This window comes from Dipodomys spectabilis, unplaced genomic scaffold, assembly GCF_019054845.1.
Source record: "Dipodomys spectabilis isolate Male_0828 unplaced genomic scaffold, ASM1905484v1 ptg000516l, whole genome shotgun sequence".
In the NCBI taxonomy this organism is placed as follows: domain Eukaryota; kingdom Metazoa; phylum Chordata; class Mammalia; order Rodentia; family Heteromyidae; genus Dipodomys; species Dipodomys spectabilis.
In genome coordinates this window covers 3,821,103-3,844,056 of record NW_024871193.1, presented here as the reverse complement: position 1 = coordinate 3,844,056, position 22,954 = coordinate 3,821,103, and the positions used below count along the sequence as shown (strand labels likewise).

General features: G+C 38.5%; 2 non-coding genes across 2 annotated transcripts; both read right to left on the bottom strand.

The window, feature by feature from the left end:
- Positions 1 to 5,670: 5,670 nt before the first annotated feature.
- Positions 5,671 to 5,774, bottom strand: LOC122099505. Its single transcript, XR_006145950.1, has one exon. It is a non-coding gene; the product is annotated as a U6 spliceosomal RNA (small nuclear RNA).
- A 7,589-nt stretch (positions 5,775 to 13,363) lies between these two features.
- Positions 13,364 to 13,469, bottom strand: LOC122099501. The gene has a single exon (XR_006145947.1). It is a non-coding gene; the product is annotated as a U6 spliceosomal RNA (small nuclear RNA).
- Between the last annotated feature and the right edge of the window lie 9,485 nt (positions 13,470 to 22,954).

The window sequence follows — 22,954 nt, the reverse complement described above, 5'->3', positions numbered from 1 at the left end:
TTCAACTATCCCTTTTTGCAGATGACAAGATACTATACCTTCAATATCCCAAAAACTCCATCCCCAAACTCTTAGAAATCATATATCACTTCGGCAAAGAAGCAGGAGACAAATTCAACCCACAAAAATCAGTTGCCTTCCTGTCCACTTACAATGTACAAGCAGAAAAGGAAATAAAGGAAGCAACCCCATTCACCATAACCTCCCGAAAAATTAAATATTTTGGAATTAACCTAACCAAAGATGTAAAAGAACTATTTAATGCAAAGTATAAAAAGTTAAAGAAAAAAATTACAGAAGACACTAGGAAATGGAAAGACTTCCTATGCTCTTGGATAGACAGACTTAATATAGTGAAAATGGCAATACTGCAAAAATTTATATACAAATTCAATGCAATTCCTATTAAAATCCCAAAGATGTATTCTTTGAAATACAGAAAACAGTCCAAAATTTCATATGGAATAACAAAAGAACTAGAATAGCCAAAACAGTTCTAGGAAATAAAGACAACATGGGAGAGATATCCATGACGAACTTCAAACTCTACTATAGAACTATAATAACAAAGACTGCATGGTACTGGCACAAAAACAGACCCGAAGACAAGTAGAATAGAATACAAGAGCCAGAAATAAATCTACATGCGTACAGTCAGCTGATATTTGACAAAGGAACCAAAGACATACAATGGAAGAAACACAGCCTCTTCAACCACTTGTGCTGGGAAAAATGGGCGGCCACATGCAGAAGACTAAAATTGGGCCCCAGCCTATCACCATGCACCAACATCAACTCAAAATGTATTAAAGACCTTACCATCAAACCTGAATCTGTGAAACTACTGCAGGACAGAGTAAGAGGGAGACTTGAACTTATAGGCACAGGAAGGAACTTCCTGCACAGAGTTCCAGGGTCAAAGCAAATTGGAGAGAGACTCTTCAAATGGGACTACCTTAAAATAAAAAGCTTCTAAACAGCTAAAGCTATCACAACCGTGCTAGAAAGACAACCAACTAATTGGGATAAAATATTTACCAGCAATATATCAGACAAGGGGTTAATATCCAGTATATACAGGGAACTCAAGAAACTGATCTCTCCCAAGACTAACAAACAAATTACTAGATGGGCAAGGGAACTAAAGAGAGACTTCTCAGATGAAGAGATAAAAATGACAAAGAAACCCATGAGGAAATGTTCACGATCCCTGGTTGTGAAGGAAATGCAAATAAAGACAACCCTGAGATACTACCTTACCCCAGTCAGAATGGCCCACAAGTCAGCCAACGACAAATGTTGGAGGAGATACGGAGAAAGAGGAACCCTATTACACTGCTGGTGGGAATGTACACTTATACAACCTCTTTGGAAAGCAGTCTGGAGGGTCCTCAGAAAGCTAATTATTGACCTCCTATAGGACCCAGTCATACCACTTCTAGGCATCTATCCTGAACAACAGGAACCAGTATACAAGGACACATGCACCTCCATGTTTATTGCAGCATTGTTCACAATAGCCAGGATATGGAAACAACCCAGATGCCCCACCACAGATGAATGGATCCAAAAATTGTGGTATCTATACACAATGGAATATTATGCAGACATTAGAAAGGACAAAATAATAATGGTATTTTCATGGAAATGGATGGAGCTAGAAGAAATCATGTTGAGCGAGGTAAGCCAAGATCAAAGAGACAAATGGTACATGGTCTCCCTGATAAGTGGATGTTAAATCCAAAATGTTAGGTGATACGACAAAATTAACAGGACTTAAGAAACAAAGAGCTTCCACTCATCTGGTTGAATCACAACTAAATAACTCCATGCTGCTGATCATATGTATGGTATATATGTGTACACTGGAGGGGATCCAGGAAGACGACACAGAACTAGAGGGAATCAGGGAAAAACATACAACAACGGGACCAATTAGCTGCACAGGACATTGACCAAAATGAGCTAAGCAACTTAATGGCAGCAATGGGAGGGAGGGAACAAATGAGAAAGAGGGAACAGCTGATGCTATGCAAAACAAAAGAAATGTACATACCACCCAATGTGGAAGAAATAACTGTATCGCAAAGCTCATAGAAATCATAAATGTTATAGACCATGATAGACAATTTGCTCCAGGAAAGATAGAATGTGTTTGTGAGTTTAACTGAGCATCACGATCCCACAATAGTGTGAAATTTGGGAAATTATGTAATCACTTAATCACAATAAAAAGAAAAACAACAAAAAACAAAGGCTGAGCATCAGTTGTTCATGCCTATAATCTTAGCTACTCAGAAGCCTGAGATCTGAGGCTCATAGTTTGAAGCCAGCTGGGGCAGGAAAATTCAGGAAACTTATTTCTGATTAACCACCAGAAAGCATAAGTGGAGGTGTAACTCCAGTGTTAGAATTATAGTCTTGAGTGAAGAAGCAAAGGGAGAATGCCCTGGTCCTTGGTTCAAGCCCCATTTTAAAAAGTAAGAAAATAAAAGCATGCTAAACTTCTCAGGCATTTGGAAATATCATTCATTCTGTAATGATGAAGTGGGGGCTGGATGACTTATGTAGAACTTGCCTAGGCCAAGGACAAAAATAGACTTGGTAATTATAAAAGGCTATTCATAACCTAGTTGTTAGGATTCTTAAAAAGAATTGAATCTGAAAACTCTTGTAACTAAATAAAAAAGAATATTTCTAGTTTAAAAAAGCCTAGGGGGAGACAGGCTTCCTGTAGCCTAAGAGGGTAAATTTTCTGGAACTACTGCCAGACACTTTTCCTTCTGTTTGTTCTAAATGTGTGTTTTCTGAACATAATATACATATGATCATGAAGCCTGAAAAAAAATTAACATGGCAAAAACTGCAATACTGACCCCCCAAAATTGAAAATGCAATACTCATATCCCAACAATATTCTTCAATTCTGTAGAGAAAACAATTCAACTTTAGTATGGAACTACTAAATTACAGATGAAACAGAAGTCTTAGAAATGAACTCATGGGCCTATATTCATCTTACACACACACACACACACACACACACACACACACACACACACACACACACACACACACACACATATTGGAATTCTATTCATCCATCAGAAAGGATGACTTTTCACTAGTCTTAAGGAAAATGAAAGGTTGGGGAAAATGATACTAAGAGAAAAGAGAAAGGAATGCAGACTCTGAGCAATATAGGTTTCATGGATTCATTCATAGTAGCTAGAAGGTGCCCACAAATCTACAAGTAAACAAGACAGATTATTCCTCATCCCAGTTAGAATGGCCTTTATCAAGAAGCTATCAATAGTAAATGCTGGCATGGATGTAGCCAATTGGGAACTCTATTAAACTGTTGGTGTAGAATGCTGTGGAATGCAGTACTGAGTTTCCTGAAAAGACTAAACATAGATCTCCTTTAAGACCCAGTAATTCCCCTCATGGGCAGTAATCCAACAAGCTCACATAAAAGCTACCAGCATAACCGTGTTCAGGGCCCAGGCCCAGAGTTTAAGGACTGGAAAAAATGTTACCACAGTTGTTTTTTTCCCCCCAAATATGAACCATTTGCCATAAGATACCAAAATATGCCGGGTGCTGGTGACTCAGGCCAGTAATCATAGCTACTCAGGGGACTAAGATCTGAGAATCACTGTTCAAAGCCAGCGTTTTCAGGCATGTCTGTGAGCCTCTAATCTCCAATAAACTGCTAGAAAACAGGACGTGGCACTGTGGCTCAAGCGGGAGAATACTCGCCTTGTCTTGTAGATGACAACGACAGAGCCCAAGCCCAGAGTTCAAGTCGCAGGATGGACAAAAAAAGAAACAAACAACAAAAAAAAACGATACCAAATCATTCTATTAGCAGTAGCTAGGATAGGACTTAAATTTAGTGGGTGATAAAATGGCTTCTTTGTTGAATGATAGGAAAAGATGTAGGCAGTCCAAGAAAAGGGAGATTTTTTGTTGTTGTTGGTCGATGGGTTTGAAGTCTGGGCTTGGGCACAGTCCCTGAGCTCTTCAACTCAAGGTGAGTGCTCTACCTCTTGAGCCACAGTGACACTTCTGGTTTTCTGGTGGTTAAATGGACATAAGAGTCTCACAGACTTTCCTGCCCAGGCTGGCTTTGAATAGCAGTCCTCAGATCTCAGCTTCCTGAGTAGCTAGGATTACAGATGTGAGCCACTGGCTAAAAATGGGGAATATTTAGAAAAGAAAATCCACCTCTTCACCTGTGTCAAAACCTCAGATATCACTATTAGAACATTTCATCCTCAAGTCATTTCTTCAGATATCTGTTAATTTTCTCTTTTCCTTCATGTGGGAATCCTGCGGTCAATATCATTTCAGCTGTGGTACTGGATCAGTTGTATGGTAATTGCTAGCATCTAAATCAAGAACTGTTACAGGAAAAGAAATGAAACCTTCATTTGGAATAATTGTTTTCTCTTTTTATTACAAATCAGTGATTGATTACTTCCTAGTGTGATATTGGACGTCCTAACAGAGTGATGGCATTTTATTTCTCTTCAGCCTTCTCCCACATGTGGTCAAGTATTTAAGAATACAAATATTTCCATTGATAATTCAATAGCTGATCTCTAAGAAAATGTGCATCTCTGGACTTTGCTCTCTTGTCCTTACATGTGCAGGCTTTCAATGATTTATATGTTGTACAAGGAATTCTATTTTCCAATCTTTGTGTGACCAATTTTAGTCTCTCTGATCAGTCTTTCTGACTCTTTCTCTGGAGTCTCATTTCAGTCTGCCTCATAATATTAGTTAGTAGCTAAATAATGTACAGAGGAGTCACATTTGCGTGAGCAAGGTAATGAGTACATTTCCTAAAAAACATTGTTACCTCCTCCTTTATTTTTCCCCTACCATCCTTTCCCTCCCACCTCCACAAGTACACAACCCTCCTCCCTTCCCCCACCTAAATTGTAAAGTTCATTTTTCAACATAGTGTCTTGTGTATCTCATTCTTACAATGTGTCAACCTGTACCCCTATTTAAGCATTTTGTTTTTTTCTTTCCCCTCCACGAATTAGAGGAGTGTATATACAAGATGTAGGTGTACCAACTTCAAATACAGTGAAAACAGGAGTTATAGCAGGAGGGAGGAACATATAAAGAAACAAAAAAATCACATCGCACATTATATGTACGTTAGAAACAATAGCAAGAAAGAAAAAAAACCACTTGTGTCCCTATCTTGGGGTTCATGTCCCTTAACATCATCCTATCTGGTCATATGCAGATAGCTTTTGACCTATTCTTCTTAACCCAGACAAATATTAGTTATTGAAAATTAGGGAAACCATGGGACCAATGTTAATTTGGACGTGGCTTACTTCACGTAATATAATTTTTACCAAGACTTTCCAGTTACTAACAAATGGGGCAACGTTATTCTTTCTGATGGAGGCATAGAATTCCATTGTGTATATATACCACAGTTGTGTTGGTAGCTTTAGTATGGTCTTGTTTGTGATCATTTGGGTAAATGTCCCAAAGTGGGATTGCTGCGTCATAGGGGAGCTCTATGTGGAGTTTTTTGAGGAACCTCCATACTATTTTCCAAAGTGGTTGAACAAGTTTTATACTCCCACCAAGAATGCAGTATGGTTCCCTGGTGGCCACATCCCCTCCAGCATCTGTTGTAAAAGTATGGAATGCTTCAGGAATTTGCCTGTCATCCTTGTGCATGAGCCATGCTAATCTTCTCTGAAATGTTCCAATGTTTCTGCTACGCATTTCATTTTGTGCTCCTGCACTTGGCGAGTGATTTTAGGTGCGTCTACACCAGTAGAATCAGCATAAATCAAGCCAGCATTTCTTCATTTAAAATACAAGGAAAGGATACAGGTTGCCACATTGTAACAATGAAATGTACAAGACACTCTATCGGGGCGGGGGGAGGGGGGGGGGTGGGGGCGTGGAGTGACATGTTGGGGAGGTATGAAGGGGCGGAATGGTAGGGGAAAGACAAAGGAGGGGGTAACAATGCTCAATAAGAAATGGACTCATTACCTTACTTATGTAACTGTAACCCATCTGCACAGGAACTTTAAAATAAAAATATAAATTGAAAAGATACAAGGAAAACTTCTGTACTTATAGGAAGTTGTATTTGTCACTCAATATCAGCAAGGTATTGGTTTTAGGACCACAAGCATATTAAAATTTTGGATGCTCAAATTCTCTACGTAAACACAGTATATTATTTCCAATAGAATCTGCCCACAACCTAGTGCACGGTAATTGCTACGAAAATTTTTACTACATTCTATGTTTGTAGTGAAAAATAAAATTATATGCACTATCGACTGATACCATTTTTTTCAGATAATTTATTTATTGTGAAAATATCGTACAGAGGGGATAATGGGCAAGGTAATGAATATATATACATATATATATGTATATTCATATATATACATATATACATACATATATATACATATACAAATATATAATGTTTTAAAATCAAAATATTTTATATCCTTTTTAAAAATTTTTTATCATGAAAATACCATACAGAGTTGTTACAATTACAGAGGAAAGGTAATGAGTATATATTTTATGAAGCATTATTACTTCCTCCTTGGTTTCCCCTTCCCTTCATATCTTCCATCACACCCCACCCGCTCCCCGAACTGCCCGAAGTTGTAAAGTTCGAATTTCAGCATAACGACTTGTACATCTCATTGCTGCAATGGGTCCACCTGTATCCCTATTTAAAAGGTTTGCTTTTGCCCTTCCCATCCACAAACTATATCAATATCAAATACAATGAAAGCCGGGGTTATACCGTGGGGAGGGACATAGAACATAAAAAAGCAATCATCTTATGAATATGTTTGAAACAAATGCAAGAAGGAAAAATATATATGAATATTTATATTGGGGTTCATTTCACGTAAAATCAACTTATCTGACCTTTTCTGCTTGTGTCAGACATACACTAGTTATTGTAAATAAGGGAAACCATGGGACCTATGTTTCTTTGGGCCTGGCTTTCTTCACTTAATATACTTTTATCCAAGTATTTCCAGTTCTTAACAAATGGGTCAATGTCATCCTTTCTGATGGAGGCATAGAATTCCATTGTGTATATATACCACATTTTCTTGATCCATTCATCTGCGGAGGGGCATCTGGATTGGTTCCATATCATAGCTCTCTTAAAGAATGCTGCAATAAACAGTTGTGTTGGTAGCTTTAGTATGGTCTTGTTTGTTAACATTTGGGTAAATGCCAAAAATTGGGATTGCTGGATCATAGGGGAGCTCTATGTGAAGTCTTTTGAGGAACCTCCATACTTCAACAGATACAATCTATTCAACATTAAACAACTATGTACTAATGGGCTAAGAACAGAAAAGAAGAATTTGGCAAATGAGAAGTTATTAGGTTTAGGGAGAAATGTGGGGAAAAGTAGGATTAGAGGGATGTGGTAGGTAAAAAGAGAGTGTATTTGGCCAAGTCCTAATTTCAGAGAGGGAAATAGCTTGGGAAGAATTATTGGAGAGACTTAAAAAAACAAGAGAAAATGGAAAAACAAAACTTTACATATAAAAAGTGAAACACAAAAATTATGAAAGGGTAAAGAAGTGATATTGAGAGAAGAAAAGCTAAAAAATAAAAGTTCTTAAAATTATATAGGTAGGAGGAGATAATACTACTATTAAAGAATTTAAGCCTTAGAGGTTTTGAATTGAGTAATAAATTTCTGGGTTAAATATGTACACAAGGGAGATAAGGTCTAATAATCGATGACAGGTATGTATCTGAGGATGAGCAAAACAGCAATTAAGTCACCCAAAAAGAAGAAAGGGAAGAAAAAAATGAAAAAGAAAAAAAAAGAAGAGAAAAAGAAAAAAGAAAAAAAGGACCAAAAACTCAGTAGAGATTAAAACACACACAGACACACACACAGACACACACACACACAGACACACACACAGACACACACAGACACACACACACACACACACACACACACACCTAAAATAAAAATTATGCGAGGACAAAAAAGATTAATAGAAAACAATTTTTAAAATATAATTTAAAAATTTTTTAAAAATTAAAAAAGGTATAAAAAAGAGTTCTTTGATTGGGAAAGGGGGTGCGTGCATGGGAAGATCTTTTATCTCCCTTGTGTCCTAACCAATCTCTTGGTGGAGTCTCAGGTCTGCTTGTGGTTACTGTCTGGTCTGTCTTGATTGGTTACTTAAGTCAGTTTGTTTGAGCAGGCAGAAAAATGCTCTGCTTTACCCAGGATTTTGTGATCCTCCTCCTCGCTAGTTCAGTGGGAGGGAGATCTGCTTTGATTATCACAAAAGAAGGAGATGGCAAAGAAGGAGATGGCTGTTTCCTCTAGTTTGGAGATGGTGTGATGAGGCTAGGTTCTGGGTAGAGTTGAGGCCTTTCACCAAACAGTAGCTTTTCCCTGAGGGGATAGCTTCTGATATACTCACAAAGCCCAGCCTAGAGCCATTCTCAGGGTTTATGTATACTGAATTTCAATTGTTTTTCTAGGCTGCTGTAGGGAGGGGCAGCCTCTGGCTCTGTTTACCCAGAAGAAAGCCACACCTGTGGGGGCCACGGATCCTCTGCTTGTGCTTGGTGACTTTCCCTTGGGTGGAGCTAAGCCTGGAATGTCAGGTCAGCTTCCTGTGACCTGCTAAATGACTCCAGTTTTCATCCAAGGCCTGAGTTGTTGCTAGCTCCTCAGCCGGGCCTTTTTCAGTATCAAAAATGGAGATCTCTGGTGCTGGGGGTGGGGAGAGGTGGACTTCCCCCCTCTGCTTCCTGAGAAGGAGTGAGGATGTCAGGGTTCTACTCACGCTGGATTGTTGGTTCCCTGGTCATCTTTAGTCTGTGATCTGCAGGATGAAGATATTTGCTCCTTGCCAGTTCTTGCTGGTGTTGAATAGAATCCACTAGCCCCTGGGTCTGGATCCTTTGTCCCGGATTCTCTGTGTTTAGGTAGGATGGCTATGGCCGCCACCACCAACGCCTTGCCACAGCTGCAAGCAAGTGCTCAGGTCTGCCTGGATTTTTCCTCTCTGGCCAAACTCTCTGTACAGTGATCGCACACTTGGTGTGATTCTCTAGGCTAGGACTGTTCACTGGAACACTAAACTGCTATCTATGCGAAAAATTGATAGCCTCCAGCTTCATTTCCGCAGTCTTCATTCAACATTCATGAGTATATTTCTTATCAAGCATTGTTGCCTGCTCCTTTGTTTCCCCTTTGAATCCCTTCAAATCACCCCCCCCCTTCCTAATCCACCTCCCAGCCAAATTGTAAAGTTGATTTTTTGACGTAACATCTTGTACATCTTATTATTGCAATGGGTCCAGCTGTATCCCTATATAAACAGTTTGTTTTTGCCCTACCCCTCCACAAATTATATCAACCTCAAATACAATGATAGCAGGGGTTATACCGTGGGGGAGGGACATACAAAGCAACAAAGAAATCATATCATAAGTATGTTAGAAACAATTGCAAGAAAGAAAAACCATTTGAATCCTTATCTTGGAGTTCATTTCGCCTACCATCAACTTATCTGACCTTTTCTGCTTGTGTCAGGCATACTAGTTTATGCAAATAAAGGAAACCATGGTACCTATGTTTGTTTGGGCACGGCTTACTTCACTTAATATAATTTTTCCAAGTCTTTCCATTTCTTAACAAATGGGGCAATGCCATTCTTTCTGATGGAGGCATAGAATTCCATTGTGTATATATACCACATTTTCTTGATCCATTCATTTACAGTGGGACATGTGGGTTGGTTCCAAATCTTAGCTATGGTAAACAATGCTGCAATAAACATAGCTTTGCTGGTACCATTAGTGTGCTCTTGTTTGTGATCATTTGGGTAAATGCCCAAAAGTGGGATTGGTGGGTCATAGGGGAGCACTATGTGGAGTCTTTTGAGGACCCTCCATACTACTATCCAAAGTGGCTGAACACGTTTACACTCCCACCAACAATGCAGTAGGGTTCCCTTCTGTGCACATCCCCTCTAGCATCTGTTGTTATTAGAGTTCTTCGTTATAGCCATTCTAATTGGAGTGAGGTGGTATCACAATGTTGTTTGGCATTTCTCTTATGGTTAGGGAAGTTGAGCATTTCTTCATGTGTCTATTGGCCATACTTCTTTCTTCTTCAGCGAAGTTCCTCTGTAAGTCTATAGCCCACTTATTTATTGGGCAGTTGTTTCTTTGAGGATTTGTTGTTGGGGCATTTAATTTTGTGAGTTCCAGTTATATTGTAGATATGAGACCCTTGTCGGTTGTATGTTTAGTGAAGATCTTCTCCCAATCAGTGGGCTTTCTGGTGATCTTGCTAGCTATGTCCTTTGCCATGCAGAAGCTCTGCAATTCCATGCAATCCCATTTGTCCAACCTTTGTTTAATTTGTTGTGTTTCTGGGTCTCTTTTAAGAAAATTTTGGCCTGTGACAAGGAGACCTAGGGTTTCACTTATTTCATCCTTTGAAGTTTTTAGTGTGTCAGATTTGACTCCGAGGTCTTTGATTGTGGAGCACATGGGCAGCAAAGATGGCGCTGAGGGGGAGTTGTGTGGGCAGAGCCCAATTTGCTTTACGTTCCGTGACTAACCATCCCGTGGAAGCAAGAGGGACTGTTCACAAAAATCCCCTGCCAACTGGCCCTAGGGGGCCTAACCTCCCCCTATACCCTGACCCAGGGGCAGAAAGGGATACCATTGGAAAAAGAATTGTGGATCCAAGTTTGATTTAGATAGGAAGCCCTACCTGGGTGGAGTGGTGGCCATTGATAAAACCTAAACTTGTATTCCTCCACCTTCTGGTGGAGATAAACCTTGGGTACATATGCCCTTCTATGAGTCCTTGAAACACACCCATATTTGTTATTCAAAAGGCCTCTGGGGCTAGGTGTAAGCTCCAAGATCTATGAAAAGTAAATGAAAGGATGGAGCTAGTAGGAACATCCCTAAGAGGTATGCCCTGGACTCCTGCTATACTTTCAGAATATACCTTGGTGTGATTGATATTAAAGATTGTTTTTTTCTATCCTCCTGCATCCAGATGACTGTAAAAAGTTTGCTTTCTCCATCCCTTCTCTTAATTTTTCCCTGCCTGATTGGAGGTTTGAATGGACTGTGCTGCCACAGGGAATGGCAAATAACCTGGCCTTTTGCCAACAATACTTGGCCACACTTTTAGGGCCTGTGCTGGGTTCAGATACCTCTCTTGTGTTTGCCTACCCGGATGATATAATTGTGGGGCACCAAGACCTAGGACACCTGGAGGGCCTTCTGGCCCAGGTTCGCATCATATTAAGAAAGGGGGGCTTCACCATAGCACTCAATATAATTCAAAAGTTACCTTCTTTTAAGGTGCTCTGGTTCCACCTTACCTTGACTCAGGCCAGTCTCCTTAAGCCTTTGCTGGATATTCCAACCTCTCTGACCTTATCCCAACTTCAGAGCCTTTTAGGGGAAACCAATTGGCTGTTTCCATGGGTTCCTGTCCCTAAAGATAGTGTGTGCCTTATTTGCCCTACTAAAAGGCAGGACGCCCCAAGAAGTTATTACAATTACAGACAGCCATTGGGCAATATTTTTGCAGTTCCAAAAAGCCCTGGATGAAGTTTTCCTGAAGAGGTATTCTATTTTTGAGCCCATTTCCCTTTGGTGGTTTGGAGGTGTTACATTGATTTCTGCAGTTTTAATTCAAAGGGGGGAGCCATTAGAGTGGGTTCACACTCCCCTGGGGGCACACCTCAGGTATAATCTCAGGCAGACCAACTTGCAGATGCTATAATCAAGGGAAGGACCCAAGCCCAAAGGCATATGGCTTTGAGCCTCACTCCACTGTTTTTCCTTTTTGGATGGCAGATATTGAGCGGCTCACTTAAGCCAATGCCTCATCTTGCTCTCTCCTTAGAGGAGTTTCTAGACCAAATTGACTGCCACCACAACTGGTTCCTTTGATTTTTTTAATAATAGTTGTAATAGTTATGAAAGAGTATCATATTAATTTTGAATTGCATTTCTCTAATGACTTCTGTTCCCAAAGCTTAAGCCAGCATAGAAGTAGCATTAAACACAACTTTGTAAACCCACTGACGATTTTCATGGATTTTGGAATACATGTCTATTCAGAATTTATGCCCAGTTTTAACCAAGCTTCTTGTTAATCTCATCTTTAATCTCTCTATACAAAATCAATAATTAATTCAATGTAGTAGAAAGGAAAAAATTAAGTATCGCCTAAAAATTTTCATTTTTCAATTACATGACATTGCTTAAATCATTTTCTGTTTACACTTGAGATTATATAAATTAATTTATTTAGACCTTTTACAAGGTTATACGTATTTTATTTATTTTACATTGATTGATCTTTCCAAAGCCTGTGTGTTTAATTTTCCTTGGTGTATTTCAGTATCATGTAGCTCATATTTCAGAGTGAAGAATAAATGGAAGGAAGCAAACAAAAAATACAGTTCCTCTCATCTGATAAAGCCTCTATAAGAATGAGGAAAGAGTTCATCCTTCTAAGGACCTACGATAGGATATCAAAAAGATAATTCATTCGAATAGGTCTTCATTATCTTTGCAATGTAACACAAATGATTTAAAACACAATATACTGCTCAGATACTTATATGTTTTATCAGGTTTGTATATTTTCATATGATTTCACCTCAGTCTACAACATTCCTTCATTATTCTGTCCCTGATATTTTTACACTATCAAGACATAAGATCAACAGTTTGATTTACAGCATGAGAAATTATCCATCTGGCTTCCTTGGAAGCAGTGCATAGTCAATTGATAACATTATTTCTGGTTGCTCATTACATGTAATGGTTTCTGTAATACATATCACATTCTACTTAGTATTTAAAAATCTGCTTTGTTAACGATATTATATGGATAAAATTGGGGGAATAAACTCTTCCATCTCAGAACATTTTTATAGGTTTTTAATTGTAAAAGTATTGTACAGAGGGGTCACAGTTACACACACACACACACACACACACACACACACACATTTTCTTGATCCATTCATGTACTGAGGGGCATCGGGTTGGTTCCATATCTTACCTATGCTAAATAATGCTGCAATAAACATAGTTGTGCTTGTAGTTTTAGTATGGTCTTGTTTCTGATCATTTGGGTGAATGCCCAAAAAAAGGATTGCTGCGTCATAGAGGAGCTCTATGTGGAATCTTTTGAAGAACCTCCATTCTGCTTTTCAAAGGGGTTGAACACGTTTACACTCTCACCAAGAATTCAGTAGTGTTTACTTCTGGCCACATTCACTCCAGCATCTGTCCTTGTAAAAATATTGAACGCTTCAGGAATTTGTGTGTCATCCTTCGAAGGAGCTATGCTCATCTTCTCTGTATCATTCCAGTTTTAGGGTATGTGCTGCCAAATTGAGCACAGAACATTTTTTTATATATAAAGTGTAATTGATTTTCTTAAACTAGACAATTCAACAAAAAGTAAATACAAAAGAATGGTCATGAAATATGTATTTCTTACATAAGCACAGATTTAAGAAGAAACTAAAAATTGATATGTCAAAAACAAAGTAATTCCAAATATTTGTGGTTCCAGAGATGTGTAGAAGGAGGAGTTCAATTATTCTCTACAAGGCACCTGTCATAATGAACATTGCAGCAAGGGTTAAGGTTTGTTAAAGTTTTAATGCTTTAAATGTGTTTAATTCTGGGAATTTGCTTAAATATGCCAAAATAGGGACTGTTTCACAGGTCATAAAAATTTTCCATGAAGTAGTTAAGATTTATGGTAGCAGACATATATTACTAAGTATTTACATTTCAGAGTTTATAGAAACTTTACTAATGAGAAGTTGCAAAGCCTTTGTGTAAAGAAGCAGAGTAAAGAGTTAAGAATTTGTTAACTACAATTTAGAGCTTCCTTACTTTATATGTTAGCGAGGAACAAGTGATGATATAAGCCATATACAAATGACGAGATGAGCCATAAATAGTAATCTTACTGGGTAACTTTAAAGACTACTCATAGCCTATAAAACTCTTGTTGAACATCATAATCTTAGCCAGTTTTAAATGTACAGGAATATGAGAATATAGTAAAATCTAATATGTAGTATACTTCAAATACTGGAAACACGTAACTGATTTATTTTTCATTTTATTAATTATGAATATTTAATTGTTGGTTTTATTTATTTGTAGCATTGTTTTCCTTGTAGTAATATAATACAGTTTTGTAAGTTGTCTTTTGGAGTTATTTTGAGAAGGTTACTGGGATGGTCAACCATTTTTATAGGTGCATGTGAGTTTACAAATAGCAAATTTAAGAACAAAATATTGATTAAAAATTTTATCAAGTAGAATCTGAATCAGGAGTGTTGATAAATTTCCACACCTAAAATCTTAGCCCTAGGGTGAAGCTGACATATTACAGAGTTGAGGCCACAAAAATGAGAGACTGTGTTTTGTTCTCTTTCTGTTTTTGTTGGTCATGAGGCTTAAAATCTGGAGCATGTGTGCTGTCCCTCAGCTATTCATCTCAAGGCTAGCATAACCACTTTTGTCACAGCACCACTTCCATCTTTTTCTGCTTATGTGGTGCAGAGGAATCAAACTCAGGGCCTCATGCATGCAAGGCAAGCACTATATACCATTGAGCCACTTTTCCCAGTTCTTGAGAAACTGTGTTTTAAAAATATCATCTAAAGAACATTTGTTTTAGCTTTGGGTTATATATTGAAATATATGAATATCTTTTTATATTTTTGTGAATTATCATACTACTTAATTTATATTAACTTCAGCCACTTTATTATTCTCAAAGTCATGAAATATCTCTGAGAGATTGCTTCTGTGAAAATTGTTTTTGCAATTCTAATTTCTTGAGTCATTTTTAGTTTTTTATCAAAAGCACTTTATATTTTATGTTGGTGGGTTATTGTACATTAAATACCTTCAAATGTACATGTAGAATCTAAAAATAGCTGTATGAATATTCTCATATAGCTCTTATTTAACTGTTATGCACTTTCAGTATTATGATATTTCTCTCTATCTTTCACTCTATCTCTTTCACTTGCTTTCTCGTTCATGCTCCATGACTGCTACTTAGCATTTCTGCTGGTGTACTATTATCTTTCAGGATCCACTGGTTTTGTCATGGAGTTACAATGGCATTCTTTAAGAGTTATAGCAGTCATGTGATATTATTCTTTGCAATGCTAAATGGCAAAACAACAGATCTAAAAATTCCTTTTCACTTTTACTATTATTATAAATTTTATCTCATAGGAATCATTGGGATGGATAAGATACTTTATCCTGTTACCTAAAAGATCTTTTTCTTTTATAAATAACCTGTTTCTTTTATTATCAGTAAGTAAATACATGTAATGAAAATAAAGCTATCCTATGGATAGATTTTCATCCCTTTAGCCGGGATGAAAAACAAAGTAGTGGCAGAAGTGAGTACAAAGGATAACCATCATAGAGCAAAGATCCTCAGAGCAGTTTATCATGTACACTTTGTGTGAATGACAATGTGCGGGAACTATAGCTTAAATCACTGAACAGCTAATATATACGCACATATATTATGTATGTATAATTTTATATTTGCATATATATGTGTATATGCCCTTATATATGTACACATGTATGCTCCTATACACATGAATACACACATACATACACACATGTATACATGGAGAAAGACACATAGTTACAGCCAACACAAGTTTCACTACTTGTTGAATATGCCTTAGACGGAATGCTTGGAACCAAATATGTTGAAGATGCATTTTTCTCTAGAAGTACTTTTACCACTCCTCTTATCTCTTAAAACTGATAGGTTTTGACAGATTCAACTTGCAAAATGCAGTACAAGTGATAGCAAGCCACTCGGAAATCTCATTAAGTAATGGTCATATGGTGTCTCCCTGTTTCCAACAGAATGCTTGCTTTTGTAGACATTCTCAACAACCAAAGTAGCTGGAGAATACTCTGGTAAAGAATAACGTTATAAGGCTTTAAATGGCATCCTTCCTTGAGCTCTTTTCCAAGAGCCAGCATCAATTCCTAAGCAGATGAGTGAGTCCTCAGAAGACTGGAGCTCAGGTCAATATTTAACCAACCCATTTGAAAAGTCCTATGTGAGAAATGCTGACTGAGGTCTTGCGGATTTATTGGTCAAGAAAATAAGAAAGAAAACTGCCACACGTACTCCGGTGGAGTCTGCTTAGCATGGGAAACCTGCTTTCAGATCTGAGAATGGGGCTTCAAAGAGGCCTACCTCCTGGAAAGGCTGGCAAGCCCCTGGGAAAGATGTGTTCCTGTTTTTCTTTTCTTCGCTGTATAGGAGTGCCTACTAATCTTTTACTGTTCCTGCTGCTTGTTCTACTTACTCATGCTCAATGTTCCCTTATTCAAGGCTCTTTCTTAGAAGTGTTGATGACTCCAACATCTGATGAGTGTCCTGAGAACATGACTAACTCACCAGAGTTAAGTACTACCCTAAAAGCCCCTCTTATGGAGGCTATTAGACAAGTCATATGTAAATATAAATGTATTGGGGGTTTCATGAGGTCAGTTCAGCAGAAGGAATTGTTTGTAAGAGATTTACAAGAAGCTGTAGGCATGGCTAGAGCAGAAAGAGTGTATGGCTATTGGAGACTTCCCTTTAATCCTAAAGCATATACAATAGACTCATATAGATATCCTGTAGATAAAAAAGATGTAGAGGGATATATAGATCAAAAGCTAAATAAGATTCCTAAAATTTTGGTAGATGGAAGGTGGCAATGACTTATCAGGGGAAAATAGTGGGATCCTCCATTATCTAGAGGACCCCAAAGACTTCCCCCAGATCCATAGCCTTTTACAGGTGTGTATGATAAGGATGGCAAACGTTGGGAAAACTACTTAGGAGAAAGAACTTCCTATTACTCTTTTATTTACTGAGAGACTTGCTAGATCTAGGCCTCCTTGGTGCTTACTATCAAAGAAGGAACAAGAAAGCTCTTATGAGACAGTTAAGGCCTCTATGGAGAAGAGTAAACGATTATGTGAAAGGGTTACAGAAAAGACACTATGAGCTTGAATTTGATATATGGCCAGATTTAACTAAATATACTGACTATCATGATTTTTGGCCACAAATTGGGGACCCTCTAAAGAATGGCAAAGAAGCACAATTGCTTAGAAAAGATTTGAAATGCATAAAGTACAAAACTAAGCAAAAGTAACTATGAAGTACTAGAGTTCATGCCTTTCTGTTCAGCACCTTGCCCATATGCTCTGGTTAATGGTTAATAGGTGATAAACATCGAAACCAATTTTATTTCTTAAAAATAGAGGTAAAGCCGAAAACAAGTGCCTATCTTCATAGCTCATCATCCAAAAAACAAGATCAGGCAACCAGCTGGTGACCACCCCAGAACAAAGCCTTGCAGCAAGATTGTGTAACCTTTTGCCCTTTCTCACGGAGAGTTTTTCTATAAAAGCTTGTTGTCCTCTGCAATAAATCACACTCAGCATTCACTCCTCTTGTGTGTGAGTTGTCTGTTTGCCATCTCCCCACCTATTCCAGTTACCTCCATTAGGTGTCCTCCGTAGTCCCGACAGAGCCGTTCCACGGCAGAAAACATTTTAATGCATTAAAGTTTGAAATAATTTGCAACCTGTCAATAAATGTGTAGAACACAATTATACCAACTGACAAAAGATGATATGCATTTCATTTATGTGCTTTTGGGCTTGGTGGGTGACTTTAGGTGTGTCTACACAAGTAGAATCAGCATGAAAGAAGCCAGCATTTCTTCATTGTTACAATGAGTAACAATGAGATGTACAAAACACTCTATCAGACGAGGGGTGGAGGGAAGAGGTGGGGAGGTGTGAGTGGAAGGGTTGATAAGGGAAAAACAAAGGAGGGGGGTAACAGTGCTCAATAAGAAATGTACTCATTAACTTACTTAACTGTAACCCCTCTGTATAGTATCTTCACAGTAAAGACATATATATTAAAAAGATACAAGGAAAACTTCTGTACTTATAAGAAGTTGTATTTGTCACTCAATATCAATAAGGTATTGGTATTAGGACCACAGGCATATTAAAATTTTGGATGCTCAAAATCTCTGCATAAACACAGTATATTATTTACATTAGAATATGCCCAGCACCTAGTGCAGTGTAATTGCTATGAAAAATTTTACTACATTCTATGTTTGTAAGGGAAAATAAAAGTATATGCACTCCCACCAACAATTCAGGAGGGTTCCCTTCTGTCTACATGGAAATGGAAAAACGTGGAAAAAATTATGTTAAGTAAAGTAAGCCAGGTCCAAAGAAACATAGGTCCCATGGTTTCCCTTATTTGCAATAACTTGTATGTGTTTGAGATAAGCAGAAACGGTCAGATAAGTTGATGTTAGGCAAAATGAACCACAAGATAAAGATTCAAATGGTTTTTCTTTCTTGCAATCGTTTCTAATATATTTATAAGATGATTTATTTGTTGCTTTGTATGTCCCTCCCCATGGTATAACCCGTTTTCACTGTATTTGATGTTGGTATAATTTGTGGAGGTGAAGGGAAAAACAAATAGTTTAAATAGGGATAGAGGTGAACCCATTGCAGTAATGAAATGTACAAGTCATTATGATGAAAAATGAACTTTACAAATTTGGTGGGGGTAGGAGAGGGCGTGGGGCAGAGATGGATAGGGATGGGAAGGTCAAACAAAGGAGGAGAGAACAATACTTGATAAGAAATATACTCAGTACCTTGCCCATATAATTGTAACCCCTTTGTATGGTATTTTCACAATTAAAAATTTAACAAAATAAAATAATACTTTTAAAAATTATATGCACTATCAACAGATACAAATTTTTTCAGATAATTTTTGTCTGCATTTTGTGGATGGAATTGGGAGAGCTATTTTGAAAAGCACAAATTTCATCACCAAGATTTGTCTGCAAAATACAACAGGGATCTAATACAGCATTATTGAAAGGTATGGAACTCTGAGGAGAAATACTTGAATTGAGATATTATCAGAAAGTATAAGCACGCAAGGACTTTTTAGAAATGCTGCTAGATTTCTCATGGAGAGCTTTCATAACACTTTGTGAAACACAAGTCAGAACCTCACTGAAGTTTAGGCAGTTTCCCTCACCTTTATGTCAGGCTCAGTCATTATAAATCAACATATAGCTGATCTGGAATAATCCTCTAATAAGAAAATGATGATGGAGTGTTTATATGCAGAAAAGCTGGGAAGACTATCTTTTTCCAATTAAGACTGAAAGATTGACCCCCATCCTATTGTCCCAGGCCCATACAGACTCCAGGCAAAATCCCAGGTATGTGTGAACTCCATTGAAGTACAGGCAGGACAATCCACCTAAGCCAAGCTGTAAATATCCCATTGAGGGCCCATGTGAAAGTCCCCCACCTTCCTTGACCTAGGAGCTTTTCATTAAACTCTACCTTCTTGTTCAGACCTCCTATAAAAAACCAGATCCTGTCCCAGCTCCTCACACAACCTCAATCCTGCAGGAAGGGCTGTGCCCCTCGCTGTCTGTCAATGAACCGTTCTCGCCTGTTGATGATCGAGTCTGGCCTATTCCTTTTCCATTCTACTCCATTTTCCTAACATATGGTTCCTACATCCAGGAATGGAAAAGTGCGAGGAATAAACTGGATGCCCTCTACAGAGGGGCAACCCACCTCTTTGCCACCTCTAATGGAGATTCTCTGCTATTTTCCTCCTCCTTCCAAGGCCTTTCTGAATTGGGAGTTCACAGCCCTATGAGCTTACTTTTTGCTAAACAGCCTCATGAAAGACCTCTTGGCCTTGGCCTTTGGAAGTGGTGCAAGCAGGGGAGGGCCATTCTGCTGTGGCTTGCAGTATTATTGACCCTTGCATAAACCCCCTATTCTCTCTCCATTACACTGTCACTGGACTCTAATCTCTAGGCAGGAGGCTTTTTGCCACTTGACCGACTTCACCCACCACCTGAAAGCCTTCAGGACAAGGTAACCAGCCTAGTCTGTGGAAGAGGGGCCCCGACAAGGACTCCAGGTCTCCAGGAGTCCCTCCCTTCCTTCCTGTCTGTGGGGATCTCAGTAACTCCAGGAGTCTCCACTTTCCTGACCCCCTGACTGACCACCATTAATTAGGACCTTTGGGCATGCACTCTATTAATTATTGGGTTCTGTCCGTCTGCCTTCTCAAAACACCAAGGATGCCTGGAGAAGTGGGACAGGCTCCAAAATCCTACCAAATTTTCCAAATTGTCTCCCAGAGACACCTCATTAGCATGCCTGCAGTTTAATATTAAGACTCTGGGCTGATTAATTTACAGTAAAAAAAATGCTTCATATATCCTTCCCCCATGGTATAACCACTGTTTTCACTGCATTTGATGTTGGTATAATTTGGGGAGGGAAGGGAAAAAAATTTAAATAAGAATACATGTGTACCCATTGCACAATGACAGGTACAAAATGCTATGTCAAAAAATGAACTTTACAACTTTGAGGAGGGGGGAGAAACATGGATTTGGGAGGTCAGGGATTGTAGGGGGAACAAAAGGAAGAGGCAACAATGCTAGGTAAGAAATATACTCATTACCTTTCTCATTTAATTTTAACCCCTCTGTACGTTAATTTCACAATAAAAATTATTTTGTTTAAAAAAATGACTTGTTTTTCTACCAAAATCTGGTCTTCTTACCATGGCCAACACTGGCCTAAATTTGTAACTTTAGGTTTTAATTTTAATGATTTAAACAATTCTCCAACGAAATGATGAGGAATCCAAGGTACCCTAAACATAAGCCCTCCTCTACCTCTGCTCCAGAAAACTTGCCCTCTGCTTGTTCTGTTCTGTCCACCAAGTCCTTCTCTGACCTCTACTCCAGAGGTCCCCCTCCCTGCTCTCCTGCCTTAATAATCCAGCACTTCTCTGCCATGAGCCTCCCAATCATCTCCTCTAAAAATGTAACTCCTTATCTTATCGCAGCTCAGTCTGTCTCTCACCCACTTCTCTCACACCCTCCTTTTCTATCTCTTTTCTTTGATAACCTCGAGCAACAAAGATCTTTATCTCCTTCCTTGCTCTTCTAACTACACTCTTGCTATTTGCAGTTGGTCCAGATTTTCTAGGCTAAAACTATCTGTTTCAAGCAAGCTCCTTCTGTTAATCCCTGTCCCTGTGCCCGCCTGTCTGCCTGCCTGTGTAGCTGACACAAGGTAGGGGTGGGCTTAGGCCTCCAAAGGTAAAAAAACAAGCTAACAGCCCTGTTAAATATCACTGTGAACAAACTACTCCATACGTATACATTTCTCAACCCTTTTCTATAGCTAATACGCCTTTTTCCCTTACAGACTCTAATTAAATGGGTCCTCTACTCTGGACCTTTTGCTAATTGTCACTGACAGTGGCTAGCTGGCAAACACACTGAGGACAGCCTCTCTATTTTACTCCTCTCTCCCTTTACCACCCTGAAATCCCATAATCGGAACAAACCAGTCCTTTTACTTTTGGGGACTTAAACAATAATCCAATCCTTTTCTCTTTCCTGAGACAACTCAGTTCAAAATCTAGATTCTTGGTTTCTCCTCAAGGAGACTTCAGAAGAGAAATCCCACCCTCTCACTTCTTCCAATAACTCTCTCTATTCAATTACTCAAACACACATTTCAATATCTTCATGATGATGCCACATATTCCTTTAAATGTCTTCAGGTTAAAAGTTCTACATATTCTCCTTACAAACCTGTTCAGTCACCCCCTCCCCCAATTCTGTCTACAAGCCCTGGAAGCTGACACCTAGGAAGAGACAAAGGCCAAATGATGGGTTTTTCTACAACCCCCACTCTTCCATCAGCCTTACTGCTCTCTCCTCTTCACTCTTTTAAGGGTTAATATATTCAATTCATATACTAATCTGCCTCATCACCAAAAAAGATTTTCTGCTTTTTTCAATGTTTATTTAAGGGTGGAAATTATTTGTTAAAATTTGCCCTGCATTTTTTGGTATTGTCTACTTTTCTGACATTGACCACGTGGTTTTTTCATATTGGGCAAAACAATATCACTTTGCCTCTGGAATTCCATAAAACTTATGGCCAATTTTTATTTTTTTTAAATGAAAACATTGGTTTAAGTGTGTGTGTGTGTGTGTGTGTGTGTGTGTGTGTGTGTGTGTGTGTGTGTGTGTGTGTGTGAGCATGTTCAATATAATCTCATAGTACATAAAAACTGTGTAAAAAGTTATCTTCTTCTATTTCTTAGTACTGATATTTCCTATCAAATGTACCATTTGTTAAAAGAAAACATTTTTATCAAGGTAGTAGTAAAAGGAACGAGACCCAGCTCAGCTCCTAGCCAGCTGTGAGGAAAAACACCAGTAAGGAGGTAAGAATTGTCTTAAAATATTTGTTCCACATATTTGTTTCTGTCTTCAGAAAGTTCGAATATGTAGCAGGTGATATGAGTATGCCTTAAAAGACAGCTTTTGAGTAAGTCATTATGTAATAGTTTGCTGTGATTTACATTAAAACTAGCATGTAATTCTATATGTCCATATAAATTTAAGTGTCTTTAACCAGTCTGTGTATAAACTTGTAAGCAACTAAGCAGGAGATTTGACAATTCATCTGAGGAATATAGTCTAGCCCTGATCCTGCCTGGGACCATCCTACCTCCACCATGGTACACTGGACTCCTGTTTGACTCCATCACACACAGCTGATTCTTGGTAAAAGACTTCTTCAGATTTACAAAAACTAAGACTCTTGAGGGACACTCTCTGTCAACCTTACCCAGCTAGACCTGAATAAGTCAGCTATGTTGTTATGCTATTGAAGCATGTGTAGGCCAGGAGTGCTCCTG